This window comes from Dendrobates tinctorius, unplaced genomic scaffold (genome assembly GCF_039654945.1).
Source record: "Dendrobates tinctorius isolate UK_male_01 unplaced genomic scaffold, ASM3965494v1 ptg000007l, whole genome shotgun sequence".
Classification (NCBI taxonomy): domain Eukaryota; kingdom Metazoa; phylum Chordata; class Amphibia; order Anura; family Dendrobatidae; genus Dendrobates; species Dendrobates tinctorius.
The window spans coordinates 48757226-48779010 of NW_027361675.1; the positions used below are offsets into that span (position 1 = coordinate 48757226).

Genomic DNA, 21785 nt, shown 5'->3' on the forward strand with positions numbered 1-21785 from the left:
ACATTTGTATACATGCACTGCTTTTTTGGTGATTACTTCGCCGCACACACACAAAATGGTGAATCACATATGCAAACACATTTGTAAACATGCACTGCTTTTTTGCTGATTACTTCGCCCCACACACACAAATGATACACCATTTAAAAGGTAAACTTGCTCCCTTCAGCAAGAAAAGAGCCAAACAAACCACACATTCACGATTTTATCACTAAATACAGTTTAAACATTCATGACCTGCAGGTGGCACCTCAATCGGAAGACATTTTTTGGCCTCTACTTATCAAACCAATTTATTGTATTACCAATCTACATATATAAATACCTGTCTATGTTCATCATCTCATGAAATACATTTACGTTTGACCAGCTTGCTTTTTCTGAAATTGCCTGTGCCCCCGATGACCAATGTGCGAAAATTTTGCAAGGGCCAAGCTAGTATATACAGTTGTGGCCAAAAGTATTGACACCCCTGCAATTTTGTCAGATAATACTCAGTTTCTTCCTGAAAATGATTGCAAACACAAATTCTTTGGTATTATTATCTTCATTTAATTTGTCTTAAATGAAAAAACACAAAAAGAATTGTCCTAAAGCCAAATTGGATATAATTCCACACCAAACATAAAAAAGAGGGTGGACAAAAGTATTGGCACTGTTCGAAAAATCATGTGATGCTTCTCTAATTTGTGTAATTAGCAGCACCTGTAACTTACCTGTGGCACCTAACAGGTGTTGGCAATAACTAAATCACACTTGCAGCCAGTTGACATGGATTAAAGTTGACTCAACCTCTGTCCTGTGTCCTTGTGTGTACCACATTGAGCATGGAGAAAAGAAAGAAGACCAAAGAACTGTCTGAGGACTTGAGAAACCAAATTGTGAGGAAGCATGAGCAATCTCAAGGCTACAAGTCCATCTCCAAAGACCTGAATGTTCCTGTGTCTACCGTGCGCAGTGTCATCAAGAAGTTTAAAGCCCATGGCACTGTGGCTAACCTCCCTAGATGTGGACAGAAAAGAAAAATTGACAAGAGATTTCAACGCAAGATTGTGCGGATGTTGGATAAAGAACCTCGACTAACATCCAAACAAGTTCAAGGTGCCCTGCAGTCCGAGGGTACAATAGTGTCAACCCGTACTATCCGTCGGCGTCTGAATGAAAAGGGACTATATGGTAGTAGACCCAGGAAGACCCCACTTCGTACCCCGAGTGTTGTGAGCTCATTTTCTCATTCACCTTTGATGTCCGATGAACTCCCTCTGCTGGTGAAAGGAGGTGGTGAAACTGATTTGGATGGGAGAAACCTGTCACCTGAACAGGTGGATTGCAATTGGACATCCGGAATCTCTGAGTGGATATAAGGCAGCCGACGCCCTGTAGGGTTGCTGGTGATTTATCTGCTCTGAGCTCTGGCCTCCAGTTCAGTTCCTGTCTTCTAAAGCTAAGTTTTGCTCTGTTATTGTTCCATGAGATTTTGTCTGATTTGCTTAGTTTTGTGTTCTGCCAGCCCCGGCTGGGGCTCTGCTGAATTTCCATTTTTGTCCCTGATCGGTTAAATCTCTTTTGCTCTGTCTTCAGAATATATCGGAGTGCTGATATAGGGATTTTGAAGTCTAGTGACTTCAGGGCCGTTTCTCCTATCAGACGTGTTGGGACATTTTTGGTAGAGCGGATTGCAGCCAGCATCTTTTCTGTCCTTTCCTATCTAGTTAGTTGGGCCCCATCGTTTGCTCTGCCTGTCTTTCTGTCTGTGTTTGTGTTTTCATCTGTTTTCACCGACAATACATGTTGGGGGCTGTCTATTACTTTGGTGTCTGCTCTGCGGCAGTTTAGATTTCCCCTTTCTTTCTTTAGGCTTATTTAGTTCTCCGGCTGTGAAGAGGTGTTCTAGGACGACCGTAGGAACGCTCCACGGATACTGTTAGTTGTTGTGAATAGGATCAGGGGTCTGCAATCCATTAGCTACCAACCTCTCCGGTTTTCTGGACTTAGCTTGCATTTTTGTTTTTTCCTCCTCCGGTGACTCATTCATAACACCGAGACATAAAAAAGACAGGCTGGAGTTTGCCAAAACTTACCTGAAAAAGCCTAAAATGTTTTGGAAGAATGTTCTCTGGTCAGATGAGACAAAAGTAGAGATTTTTGGGCAAAAGCATCAGCATAGAGTTTACAGGAGAAAAAAAGAGGCATTCAAAGAAAAAAACACGGTCCCTACAGTCAAACATGGCAGAGGTTCCCTGATGTTTTGGGGTTGCTTTGCTGCCTCTGGCACTGGACTGCTTGACCGTGTGCATGGCATTATGAAGTCTGAAGACTACCAACAAATTTTGCAGCATAATGTAGGGCCCAGTGTGAGAAAGCTGGGTCTCCCTCAGAGGTCATGGGTCTTCCAGCAGGACAATGACCCAAAACACACTTCAAAAAGCACTAGAAAATGGTTTGTGAGAAAGCACGGGAGACTTCTAAGGTGGCCAGCAATGAGTCCAGACCTGAATCCCATAGAACACCTGTGGAGAGATCTAAAAATGGCAGTTTGGAGAAGGCACCCTTCTAATATCAGGGACCTGGAGCAGTTTGCCAAAGAAGAATGGTCTAAAATTCCAGCAGAGCATTGTAAGAAACTCATTGATGGTTACCGGAAGTGGTTGGTCGCAGTTATTTTGGCTAAAGGTTGTGCAACCAAGTATTAGGCTGAGCGTGCCAATACTTTTGTCTGGCCCATTTGTGGAGTTTTGTGTGAAATGATCAATGTTTTGCTTTTTGCTTCACTCTCTTTTGTGTTTTTTCATTTAAGACAAATTAAATGAAGATAATAATACCAAAGAATTTGTGTTTGCAATCATTTTCAGGAAGAAACTGAGTATTATCTGACAAAATTGCAGGGGTGTCAATACTTTTGGCCACAACTGTATACACTGCTCAAAAAAATAAAGGGAACACGTAAACAAAAGAATATAACTCTAAGTAAATCAAACTTCTGTGAAATGAAACTGTCCACTTAGGAAGCAACATTGTTTGACAATCAATTTCACATGCTGTTGTGCAAATGGAATAGACAACAGATGGAAATTATTGGCAATTATCAAGACTCCCTCAATAAAAGAGTGGTTATGCAGGTGGGGACCACAGACCACATCTCAGTACCAAAGTTTTCTGGCTGATGTTTTGGTCAGTTTTGAATGTTGGTTGTGCTTTCACACTCGTGGTAGCATGAGAAAGACTCAATAACCCACACCAGTGGATCAGGTAGTGCAGCTCATCCAGGATAGCACATCAATGCGAGCTGTGGCAAGAAGGTTTGCTGTGCCTGTCAGCATATTGTCTAGAGGCTGGAGGTGCTACCAGGAGACATGCCAGTACACCAGGAGACATGGAGGGGGCCGTAGGAGGGCAACAACCGAGCAGCAGGAATGCTACCTCAGCCTTTGTGCAAGGAGGAACAGGAGGAGCACTGCCAGAGCCCTGCAAAATGACCTCCAGCAGACCACAAATGTGCATGTGTCTGCACAAACAGTTAGAAACCGACTCCATGAGGATGGTCTGAGTGCCTGACATCCACAGATGGGGGTTGTGCTCACAGCCCAACACCTTGCAGGATGCTTGGCATTTGCCACAGAACACCAGGATTGGCAAATTCGCCACTGGCGCCCTGTGTTCTTCACAGATGAAAGCAGGTTCACACTGAGCACATGTGACAGACGTTACAGAGTGTGGAGACGCCGTGGAGAGCGATCTGCTGCCTGGCAGTAGGTCAGTAATGGTGTGGGGTGGCATTTCTTTGGTGGGCCGCACAGCCCTCCATGTGCTCGCCAGAGATAGCCTGACTGCCATTAGGTACCGAGATGAGATCCTCAAACGCCTTGTGAGACCATATGCTGGTGCGGTTGGCCCTGGGTTCCTCCTAATGCAGGACACTGCCAGACCTCATGTGGCTGGAGTGTGTCAGCAGTTCCTGCAAGATGAAGGCATTGAAGCTATGGACTGGCCCGCCCATTCCCCAGACCTGAATCTGATTGAGCACCTCTGGGACATCATGTCTCACTCCATCCACCAATGTCACGTTGCACCACAGACTGTCCAGGAGTTAGCGGATGCTTTACTCCAGGTCTGGGAGGAGATCCCTCTGGAGACCATCCACCGCCTCATCAGGAGCATGCCCAGGAATTATAGGGAGGTCATACAGGCACGTGGAGGCCACACACACTACTGAGCATCTTTTCCTTGTCATTTCCACTGAAGTTGGATCAGCCTGTATCTTGATTTTCCACTTTGATTTTGAGTATCTTTCCAAATCCAGACCTCCATGGGATATTAATTTTGATTTACATTGATAATTGTTATGCTTTATTGTTCTGAACACATTCCACTATGCAATGAATAAAAATTTGCAGCTGGAATATTTCATTCAGAGTTATCTAGGATGTGGCTCCAATTCAAAACCCTAACTATGACATACAAAGCCATCCACAACCTGTCTCCTCCATACATCTGTGACATGGTCTCTAGGTACCTACCCGCACGCAACCTTCGATCATCTCAAGATCTCCTTCTCTACTCCCCCCTTATCTCTTCTTCCCACAACCGCATACAAGACTTCTCCCGTGCTTCCCCCATACTCTGGAACTCTCTGCTGCAACACATCAGACTCTCACCATCTACGGAAACCTTCAAGAAGAACCTGAAGACCCACCTGTTCCGACAAGCCTACAGCCTGCAATGATCCTCGGTCTACTGAACCACCGCACGACCTGCTCTACCCTCTCCTACTGTATCCTCACCCATCCCTGTAGACTGTGAGCCCTCGCGGGCAGGGTCCCCTCTCCTTATGTACTTGTGTGTCCCTTGTCTTACCCATGTTTATTATACTTGTCTAAACTTCCCCTTTTCACATGTAAAGTGCCATGGAATACATGGTGCTATATAAATGCATAATAATAATAATGTGGTATTTTAGTGTTCCCTTTATTTTTTTGAGCAGTGTACATGTATGTACTGTATTCTATGTGTATATGTCTATTGTTTTGTGAGCCGTCAGTGTGATTTTACAGTAGCCGGAAATGAATTGCCGGCTTTTCAAAGGACACCGATGCGTAAAAATCAGACAGCACTCGCTGTCAAATTTCTACACTTCTGCATTTCAGCCACTAATGAAAACTGCAAACAAGAAGTACAGACTTGTTTATACTATGCAACATAAGAAGTAGACATGAAATCAGTGGAAATCTGTACTGTGGTTTGATGAGTCAAAAATTGAGATCCACCTCGACTTGCTCCTGCAAAGTCTGCTTCTGTTATAAGCGCCACCGTATACTACAAAATAACAAACTGCCTTCATATTTGGAATCCAAACAACAAGATAGGCCTTAGATTGATGGCACTTCACACCTAATATCCAACTCATAAAGACGTCATGGAAGCTTGTAGCCATATAAAAATATCATAGCTTTATTAAATCCAATACAAAAATACACATAGACAAATTTTTAAAAAAGAGAGAGGTATACCCAATATAACACCACAGGTAGCATATGCGATATGATGCTAAACAAAAATTAGTGCATTAATACTTAAGAAAGTTGATAAGAATGTATCAAAAAGTATATAAATATACAAACTTGCATCATATACATGAGTCAATGCATATCATGGTCCAGGCTGGAGAGAAAAAGATTGGTCTGAAGAACATGAACCCTGATCACAGAGGTAAGTAATGCACTAGTTTGCAAGGCCAGTCTAATACCAACTGGCTATTAAATCCATCAAAATGTCAGGAAAAATAAAGAGGCTAACAGGGCTGCAGATATAATCACAAAGATGATATGCAAATAAGTATAGACAGAGAGCGCACCATGCATAGATTAACTAATTGAATGCTCAGTGATTAGAAGTAAAACCATAAAAGTATTTGCATAGCGCTGCTCCCATTCCCTATACACCCAACCAGACTCATGAGAAATAGATGAAGCATATGACCTGAGTGGCGTTGTAGATCCCCGACGCGCATTTCGCGTGAGCTTCGTCCTGGGCGGTAAGTGAGTGAGGGAATGGGAGCAGCGCTATGCAAATACTTTTATGGTTTTACTTCTAATCACTGAGCATTCAATTAGTTAATCTATGCATGGTGCGCTCTCTGTCTATACTTACTTGCATATCATCTTTGTGATTATATCTGCAGCCCTGTTAGCCTCTTTAATTTTCCTGCCATTTTGATGAATTTAATAGCCAGTTGGATATTAGACTGGCCTTGCAAACTAGTGCATTACTTACCTCTGTGATCAGGGTTCATGTTCTGCAGACCAATCTTTTTTCTCTCCAGCCTGGACCATGATATGCATTGACTCGTGTATATGATGCAAGTGTGTATATTTATATAGTTTTGATACATTCTTAGCAACTTTCTTAAGTACTAATACACTAATTTTTGTTTAGCATCATATCGCATATGCTACCTGTGGTGTTATATTGGGTATACCTCTCTCTTTTTTTAAAATTTGTCTATGTGTATTTTTGTATTGGATTTAATAAAGCTATGATATTTTTATATGGCTACAAGCTTCCATGACGTCTTTATGCCTTCATATTTGGCTGAGCACTCCTGCCAAAAACCTAAGGAATCCTTTCTAGACTTTAAATTCATAGGCTTTTAGCATGGGAGAGGCATGTTTAATAAATTTTAGATTAGGGTCCCAGCAAAGTAAGCCTTGTAACGGCTGTTGAGCTCTCATGAATTGTCCAATCTGTGCCCTGAGTACCTTCATTTTACCAATATAATCTATATTGTATTCTATATAGGAGTAATGCAGTCCACATTTCAGATATTCATTTGCATCCATCTTAACACTATCAGAGTAACAGAATGCTCCTACATCCTTTTATGGGGATCACTGTATTAATTCTAAGGATGGAGCTATAGTGCAGCTCAGTCTAGCATAGCAGTATAGGTGTGTGTTATCCAGCAGGAGTAATCAGCTTCCTGCTAGGATCAATGGGACAGAACCGTACCCTACTTAAACTTCAATCTTGCTGTTGGAATTTGACAGTTATAGTTTATACTTGATCTGGTTCACATGGGTTATTTCGCTCTTGTTCAGTCTATTTGATTCCTGTTTCGGATCTCGGCCTATGTGTACACTAATTTTCTGCCTGACAACTCTGTTCCTGCCTCTGATCTCTTGGTAGTGATGTGGCCTTCTTACATCATCTGCCAGCTAGCTCCATCGGCTAGTCAGCACTTTTCAGAGCCAACCCAGGAGTATAACGTGTGGCCACTGGCCAGTGCAAAGCCTGTTATTGGAAGTCCCATTAAAAGCTGTCTGCATTCTACTGACAGTGCTCCATAACAGTGAGTAGCAGAGATGGTGAGCGGATCATTTCTACTTGTGTGCTGTCCACCATAAAATATAGAGTGGGTGTGTGATGTTGTGGGAGTTTTTTGCTGGTGACACTCTTGGTAAATAATTCTAAATTCAATTCAAGGCACACATACCCAGAATGGCTACCGCTGAATCCTGCAATGACATGCTATCGTATCTTGTTTGAGTTTAGTGTAACTGTTATCTTTTCCTGCAATAGAACACACTTCAGGGCAAAGAAGACAAAGAAGAAGAGTTATGGAATGCTGCATCAGGTGACATAGCTTCCACAATCACCCAACCTCAACTCAATTGAGATGGTTTGGGATTAAAGAAGGCAAAGGAGCCAACAAGTGGTCAGCACCTCTGGGAAATCTTTCAAGATTGTTGGAAGGCCATTCCAGGTGACTACCTGATGAAACTAATTAATGCCAAGAGTGTATAAAGCTGTCATCAGAGTAAAAGGGTACTTTGAGGAATCTAAGATATAACACATATTCAAGCTTGTTTCTCATGACTTTCTTTACTTCTTGTTTCCATATGTATTTCTTCATGGTTTCGTGATTTTTATGATTCAAGTCCGAATCTACAATGTGGACATTCCAATTAGAACAAGGAAAACCACTGCATGAACAGGTTCCTCCAGACTTTTGACCAGTACTGTAAGTCCATATACTGTTCATTAAAACATTTCACTCTCAAACCAGGGACAAATAAGGTGCAAATAGTACAGTCAGCTACAAGAAGAATGTACTAGCACATCCTATAGTGTACTTAATACACATATCCTCACATATAAATACAACCTTTTAAGAGTTACTGTCTTTTCAACAAACTTTCTGTGGGGTACATTTGGCATTTTGATTTTTCTCTCTCCTTATTTTACTATATGGGATACTTAATTTTATATTTTGATAGAAACGACTTTTACTAATTTTACCAAATTTGTACCAGATTTTTCAGATTATAAGATGCATTTTTTCCCCCAAATTTTGGTGAAAATGGGGTTGCATTTTATAATCCAAATTGTAGTCCTCAAGATGAAAGCAGCACACCAAGGAGGTTCCAGTTAAAGTGCTATTTATTAGCCCATCTGGCTAGTTGCCCATACAGTGACGTTTCGGTGCTAGGAATTGTGAAACTTTTTCAAGCAGTGCAATAGTGCAAAGTGAATGCTATTTAAAGCTCAATAATTATACAGGTATTTTCAAACAATTACATGATATATACTGTACATATCACAAATTTACAAATCATGAATAGCCGTTACAAAGTGCAATTATAGTGCAACTAGCTGCTGGCCCGATTCTAAAGCATCCGGGTACTCTAGAATATGGCCAGCGGCAGATTAAAATAAAAAATGTGATATACTTACCATCCGACGGCCCCCGGAATCTGTCCCTCCTCTCCACGCTGCCGGCATCTTCCATTCCCAGTACTGCTTTGTGCCAAAGATGGCTGCTGACATCCTCTCGCGAGAGCACGATGTCATTAGCGGTATTTCGCCCAAAGCAGTACTGGGAACAGAAGATGGCGGCAGCGTGGAGAGGAGGGACAGATTCCGGGGGCCTTCGGAAGGTGAGTAGATCACTATTTTTTATCTTAATTCTGTTTTTTACACGTTTATGGTACCGAGGGTCCAAAGGAGTCTCTTCTCCTTCGGACCATGGGTACCGGCTAGTGCCGGGCATCTCCGGCTGCGTCGCCGCTGCCGCCTGTGCGCCCGGAGATGACCCGCGGCAACCGTTGGGAGATCAGCGGCTAGCGCCGCTGATCTCACGATGGCACGGTAGCGATGGCGTGCGTCCTGCTAATTGCGGACTGCACCTGTTGCTGATTGGTTGCGGCCTTAGGGGGGCCTAGTGGCCACGACCAGTCAGCGCAGCGGGATTTCGGTTCCAGACAGACATGATAAGGCGTTTATATATATAGATGTGCAAAAGTGCATCCATTAACAGACAAATGTTTATCTTTCCTTAAAATTCCTTAGTATGCAATAATTATCAATCAGCGGCAGCTGTATTAATATGTAAATGGACATGACTCACCCAATAGAAATCATTGTAATCGCGCCATGTATCGGCGTCTCACAATGCACAATGCACAGGACCAGAAGTCCAACATGAAAGCACCAGAGCAATACCGCTCATGCGCACTGGCATACTAATGAGAGAAAACTCACAGCGCATATATATGCACATCTTTTACTAAATGCGAACTAACGCCATTAACCACAATTGGGATGTATAGGCGCTTCAACTTAAAATATAACAAATTAAATAATAATATGAGTGAATGCAATGCCATCATTATAGCTTATAGCAATAGGGACTCACGGTAAACTAATACATCCATATAGGTAATAGGGACACCTCCCATTAGCTGGGATAGGCAACCTACACCTGATTAGAGAGGAAAGTGGTGAACCTCGCTAAAGGCCCCACACCCGACCTCTCCTAAAAATGGACACTTAATCCGAAGAACCGCTGGTTCAAATCCCAACTTTGGCACATTCACCACATAACAAAAAAATAAAATAAATTAATATATAAAAAACTTATTTATAAACAAACAAAAAATTTTTTTGTGCATATAACATATTTATTGAAAAATACAGTAATCATCTGATTTTATTTTCATTCAATAGGGGAGTCATGTATTCCAATTTCAATCCGCTGCCGCATAATCTAAAAAAGAAAACAAAAATAAAATAAATACCATAAAAATACATGAAAGATCATAGGACAGAAATAGTAACAAATAGAAAACTAATTACATTACTCTTATAAAGTAATTTTGTAATCCACATTCAAACCAAATGGTTTTAACGTATTGAATTTTTTAATCCATTGTAGCTCCCTAATCTTTAATAATTTGGTCCTATCTCCCCCTCTTCTTAGAGGTGGAATATGATCTATCGCTCTAAACGTCAAGTCCTTTTCTGTATGTTTAAAGTCTAAAAAATGTTTGGACACTGGTAGATCCTGTCTCTTTTTTCTAATGCTGTGTCTGTGCTGATTTAATCTCACTTTTAGTTCACAGGTGGTTTCACCCACATAATACAGATTACATGGACATTTTACAAGATAAATAACAAATTCTGAATTCTGAACAAATTCTGCTTTTTCCCTTCTTCTACATGTTAATAATCCAAATTGTAGCTACTGTGGAGCTTACCGGCTGCATGGAGCAGGGTCGCTGCTGCCAAAAGCTTCAGGGGGGGAGGAGGCAGGAGTCAGATGATGGCTTGGGCCACAGGCTAGTATGATGAGGTGTTCAGTGGTGAGGAGGCTTTGCCGACATTTTGCCGACATTTTGGGAAAGCCCGAAACCCCGCACTTTCCATAGTCTTCTATGCGGTAGACTCCAGGAAAATGGCCGCCAGAGGGGGCATATGCACAAATTGACATTTCGGCACTGAGATCTCAATTGTGCATGTGCTGCTGGAGGCGGCCATTTTCCTGGAGTCCACTGCATTAGAAAGTATAGAAGATGTGAGGCTCCCGGCTGTCAAAAAACAGCCATGGGCCAACTCCTGCCACCATCAAACATCCAGTCCCACTAGCCTGGAGCCAGCAGCATCTTCTGCCTCCTCCACAGGCGACCCTGCCACCTGGGATCCCGCTCCATCGCCACTACCCCCTAGGTAAAAAAAAAATATTCCATTATTGGCTGCCAGAAAATCCAATAATGGAATCAGGCTGGAAGAGAAGGAAAGTTTATATTATATCAAACAAGAGGCACATCTTTTCAGATTTGGGAATAAAACTGGATGCCTCCAAGCCAGATTAGCTATGGGTCAGCATCCATGCATGTTCAGCTTGCAAAAATAAATAAGATCCTAAAGAATTACTATATTGACTAATTAACAAGGAAGAGAAGATAGTCTCACAATGCCATACTTATTACATAGAGTGTGCATTTCCCACTCTTTAAGGGAACCTGACAGTAAGATCAACCCTCCTAAGCCATCTATATGGGCAACTGGTTTAATTGTCTAATAATGTTTTATGTAGTTCAGGGTTTCATACAGGTAGAAACAGCTTAAGTGTTTTTATGTCATTTTCACATAAAGAAGTGATAACAAGTGTGTCCGTCTCTCCCCTGATCTCTTCCTCCTCTGATGCCATTGCCAACAATCTATATAGGGGCTCAACAGCAATCTTAAAAAGTAAAGAGGTATAAAATAGAGACTGGAGAGACAAGAGGCACAAAGTAGGGTCTTATCTGGTACCAACAGGTATAAAAAGTTAAAGGATGTGCTCATCTGATAGGGTTGTGACAGTCACAACTCCTATAGAAAACATGTGAAGGCTGCTGCAGGACCGCCAATAAGATCTGATGCAATTAAATGAGGAATGTGGTGATTCAGAATCCACGCTGCAAAAGTTCCAAAGTACGATCCAAGACAAAAATGAGGAATGAATGCGGTTTATTTCATAAATGCGTTTCGAGGTTATTACAGTAAATCTCTTCATCAGGACAAAACCACAATGAGGACTGCAGCTCAAAAGCACATGAATATACTAACAATACATTTTTTTAAATTTCATGTTACTATATTCCTGTACTTTTCAAAACTTTACAAAACTCCTCTGAAAAAATAAGTCTTACCCCCATATATATGGATAGAGCACATATATACATACCAGAATCGGGGGACCTGGGTCCAAATCATGCACTGGGGCCCCTCAGACTCTAGTTATGCCACTGAGGAATGGTCATCACTATCAGAATGATAAAGCTCTGAAATTCAGCATCATTGCAAAAAAATTTTTTATATATTCTGATGGCTGCTGGATGTAGTGGACAGAGCCATAACAGCAGGGCTCCATACGCTGTTTAGTAACCAATAACTGGGAATTGCAGCTTACCGTCTATTTAATTTGCTGTATACAGTGTTTATCCAGTGCTGGACCCCCACTAATTTTACATTAGAAGACCATCCATATAAATCACAGACGCATAGACATTTATGTGATATATAGCCTATGACATCATTGGAACGATTCTACAATTTCTAATAATACATTGGGCTATGTGTCATTCTAATATCGATGAAAATTTAGAATGTAGAAGACAAGCAGATATCGTTATGGTCTCATGATAAAAAGTAAGTTCAGATATTATATTAACATTAGTATATGACTGTCATTAAAATTAATTAAAAAGAAAACGATAAGCTATGTCTCTAATCTTTTTTTTTAGCAATTCATTCCTTTACATAATTACTTACAAATGGATTTTGTGCCAAGCAGATCAAGAAATATAGGATTAACTCTTTTTTCTAAGACTGTTCTCAGTGCCTATGATCCCTTAGCAGCAGAATGGGCAGCGCCATCAGGGCAATTATGGCACATTGCAAAGCTTTACTCATTTATTTATTCAATTAGAAATTCTTCAAAAACCTCTGTGGCACAATATGCCCTTAGTACAGGATACTTAAGTTACTTGCCTAATTGCTTGTGATTTTGGATGTGTCTGACCTATACAAATAGCAAAGATTGCCAAGAAAAAACATTTTAGCAGAGTACATATTATACATACTACATCTGTATATTTAAAGAGTAACCATTGGTTTAATTTTTATTTCATAAATAAATAGTACACATGCAGATAAGCAACTTTGGAATATATGTTATCAATGATTTTTTTTACCTTTTGGACTGACCTTTCATTCTCAGTTCATGGTTAAAATCCATATTCAGTAAAGACAAATGTTCACATTACTGAGAAAGGATATCACAGTTGGTGCTTTTAAAAGTGTATGGATTTAGGAGGAGGAACAGTCTGTATTTGCTTAAAAGAGAATTGTGAGAATGAATGATCAGTTCAGGAGGAGAAAGAGGTAGATTTCTCTAATAAGATATGTTACAAAGTTCCCTTTATTCACGTGTATTCTTCATTTGTGAATAACTAAATGACATAACAGTTACTCTTGCTTTGCCCATGAACTAAAAGCATCTGGACAATCCACAAATATAAAACTTCAATGCAATCTGAGCAGCTTGTACAAGATCGTGCAAAAGTGAGGCTTGAGGGACGGCTGTCAGACACAGCCAGACTTTTCTTACCATGTTTACCTCTTTGATCTCTGTGCACACATCACAGAACCTAACCTTATGTGTAAGGATTAGGAAGCATTAGCACTGACCATACTTCCTCCAGACCCAGTGAACATGAGTGAATGGAGGAAGCAGGAGCTGCTGGGTCATGGGGGACCCAATCATATCTGCTAACTAGGCAGGAGGTTGAAATTCCCCTACAACTGGGTCTATTATACCAGCCACATTCACTGGCAAAGTCAGCAAAAAAAAAGAATATACCAATATGTTAAAATGCTCCTCAAAGGTCTCTTAAGATCATTTGAGGAAAACAGTGAGTGAAATAAATGATAAAGAAAGAATAAAAAAGATATCTAAAACAAAACTAAAAAGATATATGAGACACTTATAGTCTTAGTGGTCAGATCAGTCTGTATTTACAGAAAAAAGGAGACTGAAGAAGTGATGAGGGGCTTTTCTTCTGCTAGCTGTGAATTGGTGTAGAGAAGGGATCTCCCTTTCATGCACAGCTTATTCAGTGTCACTCTCTTGTCCCTGTTCATCTCAGTCCTTTCACTGTCCACATCCTCTACTCCTCCCATAGTATTTAGTGAAATCTTTGTCCTCTACCTTTACCAGCCTGTTCTGCTGCTCCATCATAATCAACTTAATTTCCACATGCAGCTGTAAGTTACCTTTAGAGATACCGCAAAGAAGAGTTAACTGCCTGTACTAGCTCACTGTCTAATAAAATACTCACAGATATACACATACATCTTGTCACACTGATCACCTCTCTTGTTCTCACTTTGCCAATGTCACCTTGATCTCCTCTCTTGTTCTCACTTTGCTGATGTGACCTTGATCTCCTCTCTTGCTCTTTGTTGTGCTGATGTCACCTTGATCTCCTCTCTTACTTTTGTTATGCTGATGTCAACTTGATCTCCTCTCTTACTTTTGTTATGCTAATGTCATCTTGATCTCCTCTCTTACTCTCACTGTGTAGCTGTATGTAAATTCCAATCTTCTGTTTCATTGCTCATAGATAAATACTGAGAGAAGTTTCTGCTTAGAGAAGACATCTCATTTGCCACAGAAGTAAGGGCAAGAGTTGCAGTATGTATGTCCAACTTTTGAAGAACATAAAGAGTGACAGATCATCCAGCGCATGTAGCACACCGTGGCAAATTTTGGCCACACCCAAATCCACGTCCATTTACTATTTGTTAGTCCCCTGGCGGAAGGTGATGTCAGAGGGGCACTGGCAGTGAGGACATTAAGCGGACGCTCAAGACTGCAGGGTGTAGACCCTAATGCGGGGCTGTCCACTGTATCTGGGACAGTTGGGACTAGAGATGAGCGGATTGATTCCCTGTTTGTTGAATTCTAATAGGGGGTGTAGTTCTCATGAAATCACATCCACTTTGCTTGGACAGTTAAGTAAAGCAGAATTTTTGTGCATAAAAAGCAGCTGAAAATATGCAGCATTTAGGCTACAGGTGAACAAAGTCTAAATAAAGCAAAGTGGATGTGATTTCATGAAATGTCCACCCTCAGTGAGTCGAAAGACACTGCTGACCTCTGCTATTATTGTGCATTTTTTCTGTATAGACTTCTTCTGAAAAAAAGCATGAAGAAAAAAACACTGTTGCATTTTTAAGTGTAGAATCATAGCTTTTCTGTACTATAAAAAAGCATCAAAACTTCTGCTTCACATCTGCCCCAAATTCGTATCAAATAAGAGAGAAAACACATAAAAGAAAAGAAGGAAATTACAGGGGCACCAAATATGTCCGTATTATGTGCTGATTTGTGATGTTTATTATTTTTTTTAAACGCATTAACTTTACAATTTTTTTCATTATTATTTTTAAGGAATTTTATAGTATGGAAAATGCTCTTATTCTACCTCTTGAATACAAATACATACATTGTACACAGCAGTGTATTTCTATCAGTATAATCTGCCTGTAGTCAGAGCCTTCAGTACAGATCAAGTACACAAAATTATCCCCATGACATCGCTAGAACTTGTTGCTCAGCAGCGTAAGTATCTTGTCTATAATGTAAGGTTGGAGATTTGAGACCTGGAAGTCTCATAGAAAAAAAGGTTACATTTTTATAACTGCTTATTTTTTTACTACTTTTATACGAATGAGTGGAGTTCAAGTCCCAGGGAGACCTGATCACAGGAGAAAGAAGAGGTGAGTAATACAATTTAATTTATGCACTTGGCAGAGACCACCCCACCCCCAAAAGGAGGAGCCAAAGAGGGAGCGATGTAGATGTAAGGGGTTACAAAGGCTGATTCTCCCCCATCCCTTTAAGTTATTATAACTGTATGTGTCTCGTCATCTGGTATGTGTGTAATATATTATATATGACAAGTGTACATATGTGTAGTATTCTAGCTGCTGCTGCACAATGTATATTGTTTTATTATATGGAAAGTGCAGTTTTCCTTTCTGTCCACTAAATGGGGGCATAGAGATCCTTGGTTGTACATAGTTACTATAGGAGGGGTCACTGTGGTTAAGGCAGGAGGACTTCCTGATTAGGTTCAGTCGGGGCCAGGGCGCCCAGTAAACTTGGGTGGGCTCTATAGCCCGGGCACCATTGTGACCACATAACATCTAAGAAGAAGCAGCCCAGCCATCCAATATCAGTGGGTCAGTGCAACATCAGAAGTAGCAGTGGCAGCAGTAGTGGGAACTGGAACTGCAGGAAAGGACACAGCAGTTTAGATGGGCAGGTCGGTCATCATGTGGCAGATCACTGCATGGGCTGATGCCCTCAGATCCAGGGCAAAACGGCTGAGAGAACCCACAAGCGCAAAGATTCTGAACAGGGAAGATGCTGAGGAACCGTATGATATGGTTCGACCTGGGAGCGTGCTGAATAACCAGGAGAGAGGTACAGGGAGAGAGGAGGAGAAGCACTATGCAAAATCTGATGTTGATGCTATGATATGAATATGGATGTGCTGTGTATGAAGAACAGTAAAGTTATGCGTTTAAAAGTTGAAATGGACTGTGTCTCAATTTATGCAACGCCGGAGAGCAGGAGCTTCCAGCTGCTAAGAGAAGACCCCGATGATGCAGAAAGTGAAGCCACAAGTATGCTGAGTAATGGACATTCTTTATACGTGACAGAAACCCAGGGTGCGAATACACAGCCAGCCTCGTTCATGACTACGGCCTTGGCCTTCCCTCAGATAGACGTCGGAGAAGTGAGTATAGAAGCCAAAAGAAAAGCTGTGACGTGACGGGTTGTGGGCCTTAGCCCTCAAATTGGGACAGTCCCACCAAATCGGGGATGGTTTATCGCTATGTGTATGTCCCTGCCAGACTGCTCAGGCTAGCTAACCTCCCATAGAAAGATAGCAGATAGCTAGTAACTTTGCTTAAAATCTCACCAGCACATATACACCAGAGCCACAAGCCTATTGCATTTGTTTGCGTATTTTGATAACATGACATACACAGTATGCTTCAAGTATTATTATCACCATATAATATTTTAAATATCATTAAAAAAATAAACATGTTTCTCATTTTATCAAACATTGAGTTTTCTAACTTTGAAAATGATGAGTTTGTGAGCAAAAAAATAAATAAAAATAATCAATTTTAATATAAGTTTTTCCAAACATTTAATATCATACCACTGAAAGTGATTTTAATACAGGTGCTTATTTTCAGTTCTTTTCTCCTATGCTGGTATAAAAAAGAATTGCTTAAGGCATCTGAGTGAATAGATATTATATCTGTTTGACAACAGTACTGAGGAAGCTTCTTTCAATAATAAAAAGCTATACAAAAATGTCAGTTGTAAGCATTTACCAAAATATAAAATGCATTTCTGTGAGGAAGGATTTCACAGCTTGGCAAAAAGGCACAGGTCATTGGTTCAGTTCACTCTCCTAGCCTTGCATTTAAATACTCAGGTAACATCGGAATGACATGTTGGCATGATCCAGCATCTGGAGCCCATGTATGGTTGTTTTACCCAAGCTATTCCCATGTAAAAGAATTGAGAAATTGTAGAAAGAAAATTAGGAAAAACAGGCTCACCAGTGGGTAGTACTGTTTACAAGTAGTGGAGATAGCAGGTTAGGTTATTATGCGTTCACCTGGTGAGCCATGCAAGTCAGCAATCATTGCAATGTACAGATTGCTCAGACTGCTGCCGACTTCTGCTCAGATCACCGCATGGGTCTATGAATGTAAAGGAAAAGGAGGAGCAACATGGCAGTGTCTCTTGCTAAAATGACTTATATTTCTGGTAGCAACTAAAACCTGGATAAAAACAGTAGTAGGAGAACATTTCAACAATAAAAACTGTAGCTGAACCTTGCATACCTGTAAAGGATACACAGACGTAAGCGTGTCCAAAATATTTTTATAAGGTAACACTGAATCACACAAATACCGTAGTTCATAGATCATATTGAAATATTTTTTAGTAACTGAGTACTTGATATGCGTAGGTTGTATAATTAACTCAATGGAGAATTATTCTACGTAGAGCACTGCAAGGCGAGAACAACATTTGTTATCTGGATCACTGGTTAGTTCTCAATCAGACATTTTTGAGTATCTGAAATATGTTATGGATGTCAGTCTGAATTTGACTTTGAACTGCAGTAATCTTACTGATGTCAACTCTCGCAGTGTGAGAAAGTTTGTCACTAAGGTTACCGCATGTCACACCTGTGATCAGCGGTAACCTTAATTACGTCACCACTTATCACTGAAGCTGCGTTCTCACGTGACTATCAGTGTGTTTCGGCGGCCATGCTGAATGGTCACTTTACTGATGTCATCGCTCACCACAGCATCCGGATGTAGCAGTGTCAGGGATCGTCGTGGGACTTGGGATGGATTTATGGTGGACCACTATGGATTATTTTTTTCTGTATCATAACAAATGCGTAAAAGAGGGTCAGAGAGTGCTTTTTACAATTAAAGGACTTTGCACTGTATATGTGTTTATTACTTTTGACTACGGGGTTAATAATTGGCGTGTCTCTCCATTACTAACCCCTGGGGTTGATGTCATTACACAGCTCCAAAACCATTGCCCTGCTTGCCAACGCACCATGGCAATCGGGAAGAGCAGAGGCTAAGCACCAGAATTTGCGCATCTAATGGATGCACCATTTCTGAGGTGGCTGAGGTTTGGTGCTATTAGTCTGGGAGGGGGTAAATATCCATGGCCCCTTCCTAGCCTATTGAGATCAGTCTGCTGCTGTCTGTTTAGTCTTTGCTGGTTATTAAAAATAGGGGGGACCCAATGTCATTTTTTGGGGGTCCCCTTTTTAATAACCAGTAAAGGCTATCCAGACAACTGTTATTAATAGGCTGGGAACCTTTATGGATATTGGCCCCTTCCCAGGATAATAATACCAGCCCCGAACTGTCTGCTTACCCTCAGCTGGTTAGTAAAAAATAAGGAAGACCCCACGTCATAATTGATTTATTCATTCTATAAATACAAGTACAGAAAGCTACACATGGAAACGACTGATTATAAATCACACTGACATATATCTATCTATCTATCTATGTTCCTCATTGCTATCTGCCTCTAGCTTTGAACATCTTTAATACATAACATTGTTTAATTTTTATGCTGCGTTTCATTCCATATGTGTCACACTGACAGCACACTTGGATAGCACATGGACACGGACCATGGATCTCACCAGTACTGATTTGTTCAGTACCAGAAAGTCCGGGACGTGTGAAGGGGGTTATTCCGAACAAACAACATCTAGAAGTGCACATGTAAATCTGACTTTTACCAGCAGATCTGCAAAGGATTGGGATCAAAGGAAAAAGCAAGGAGCATAGAAACCTCAAAGGGTGCAACTTGAAGGAGAGCCAATGGTGTAGTGCCACAAAATTAAGGTAGTAAGGGGTTAAATCTACTACGAGTAGTTGCAGATGTATTTAATGTATAGAATCAAATGGAAAAAAAGCATTTTGTTTTGAAGTCAAACCAATTTTTTCCTCAACATTGGTTCTCCTTTTAGTGATGCCAACCAGTTGATGCTTTGTGGTTTTTAAGCCCTCTTCTCTGTTATTTAGCAAGTTTCTGAAATTGTGTCTACGTGTAGTTTACCATTAAACAGAGGCATAACAGAAAAACCTTTGGGAACATTATTGTACAGGTGGTGAACGATGCCTCACTTGCCTCAAGTTGCATAATAATACTTATGACACTTATATGGTAAAATAAAACTTCAAACAATAAAATATGACCCTTTATGCAAGATTTTTTCAGACTGTGTATGTGTAAAGAGAACTTTTCAGCACAATTGTGTCATGGAAAGTGAAGACATGGCTGTAATGGTGCTGTAATCTGATTAAAGAGGGACCTTTGGTCAAGAAATCCTCTTTATTGTTCTTCTCCAAGCCCCATTTGAAGTTTTCTGCTAATTAGATTTCGGTGCACAGGGGCCGGTCAGTACACTGCCTTGATTCTCCCAACTCTGCCACCTTCCTCCGGTCTGTGAATGACAGGTCACTGCTGAGATTTCAAATAGAGTAGTAAGGTCATTCACAGACTGGAGGCAGGAGGAGGGGAAGGGGAATCATAGACAGGGAGGAGAAGACTCAGTGTACAGTCCGGCCCCTGTGCACCGAAATCTAATTAGAAGAAAATGTGAAATGGTGATTAAAGAAGAACAACAATACAGATTTCTTCACCAAATGTATCAATGTAATTGGTATTACAGCTCCATTATAGCCATGTCTTTACTTTACATCACAAAATTGTGCTGAAAAGTCCTCTCTAAAGAGCTCTATCATTTCAGATATAATACATTGCAACATGTTTTCTATAAGTATTGTAATACACAAAAAGGTTTAATATTTATTCTAAAAATGTACAGAATTCAGTACAAAATAACTCAAACTCTGTGATAGATGTACATACAAAAAGAGACAGTGGTCTGTCCATCCTAAGAATTAAATATAACATAATTAATTGATACCAGAAATATAGAGATATTTGTCAAAAGTAATCAGAAATATGGGATATCTCTAAATCAAAATCCCAAGAGCCATTCATTGCGTCTAACTTGAGAGTCTCCAATCTCCATAGACAACCATGAAAATACCTTAGTTCAACAGTATGTTGCCCCGCAATTGTTATATTGTTTAATGGAATTGTTTGCAACAATCTTATTTTAATTTCTCTTGGGAATTTATTCTTAAGTGAATTCACATGTTAGCAAATACCTTTTTCTTACTGTTATAGATTTTCTATGAAAAAATTAAAAATAAAAACATTACTAGTGCTTCAATCCTTCCATCACAACCTAAGGCATTCAGCAGCTGTATACACACTTAGGAGTAAACACCTCCATCGTTGTTTGCAAAAGCTTTCACAGGCTCCTCCAGCTAAACAATAATCATGGTTTTGTGACTTCTTCTCTCATTGACCACTGTTAGATTACTTTTCCACCTTACATTCCTTTCAAGTCATAGTTGCATACACTGTGTTCCAAATTATTATGCAAATGATATTTTTCTATGATTTTCCTAAATAGTCAGTACAAATGAGTCAGTCTAATAAAGGTCATCACCAGTTAGCGTATACATCAAATTTTATTGAAGAAACCTCCCAATGATAACAGTATAATCTCCAAAATGAATAAAAACTCAAATTGCACTGTTCCAAATTATTAGGCACAGTAGAATTTCTAAACATTTCATATGTTTTAAAGAACTGAAAATGTTCATTTGTGGAATTTGCCGCATTAGGAGGTCACATTCACCGAACAAAAAAGCTATTTAACTCCAAAACATCCTAACAGGCCAAGTTACATGCTATCATAGGAACCCTTCTGTGACATCACCTTCACTATTCTTGCATCCATTGAACTTGGGAGTTTTTGGAGAGTTTCTGCTTGGATTTCTTTGCATGAAGTCGTAATAGCCTCCCAGAGTTGCTGTTTTGATGTGAACTGCCTCCCTCATAGATCTTTTGCTTGATGATACTCCAAAGGTTCTCTACAGGGTTGAGGTCAGGGGAAGATGGTGGCCACACCATGAGTTTATCTTTTTTTATGCCTATAGCAGTCAATGACTCAGAGGTATTCTTTGCAGCATGAGATGGTGCATTGTCATGCATGAAGAGGATTTTGCTCCTGAAGGCACATTTCTGCTTTTTATACCATGGAAGACAGCTGTCAGTCAGAAACTCTATATACAGTACTTTGCAGAGGTCATTTTCACACCTTCAGGAACCTTAAAGGGCCCCATCAGCTGTTTCCCCATGATTCTGGCCGAAAACATGACTCCTCCTCCTCCTTGCTGAAGTCGCAGCCTTGTTGGGACATAGTGGCCATCCACCAACCATCCATCTGGACCATCCA

At 40.5% G+C, this 21785-nt stretch overlaps 1 protein-coding gene and 1 long non-coding RNA gene across 2 annotated transcripts in view; both read right to left on the bottom strand.

Moving 5' to 3' along the window:
* Positions 1-21785, bottom strand: part of DOC2B (double C2 domain beta) — a 1203985-nt gene that overhangs the window by 1028678 nt on the left and 153522 nt on the right. The gene's annotated exons all lie outside the window — the stretch shown is intronic.
* The window catches only part of LOC141088427 (uncharacterized), a 91767-nt gene continuing 79514 nt past the window's right edge, over positions 9533-21785 (bottom strand). Inside the window, exon 3 of the long non-coding RNA XR_012231953.1 lies at positions 9533-10042. This is a non-coding gene — a long non-coding RNA (uncharacterized lncRNA). The remainder of the gene's footprint in view (positions 10043-21785) is intronic.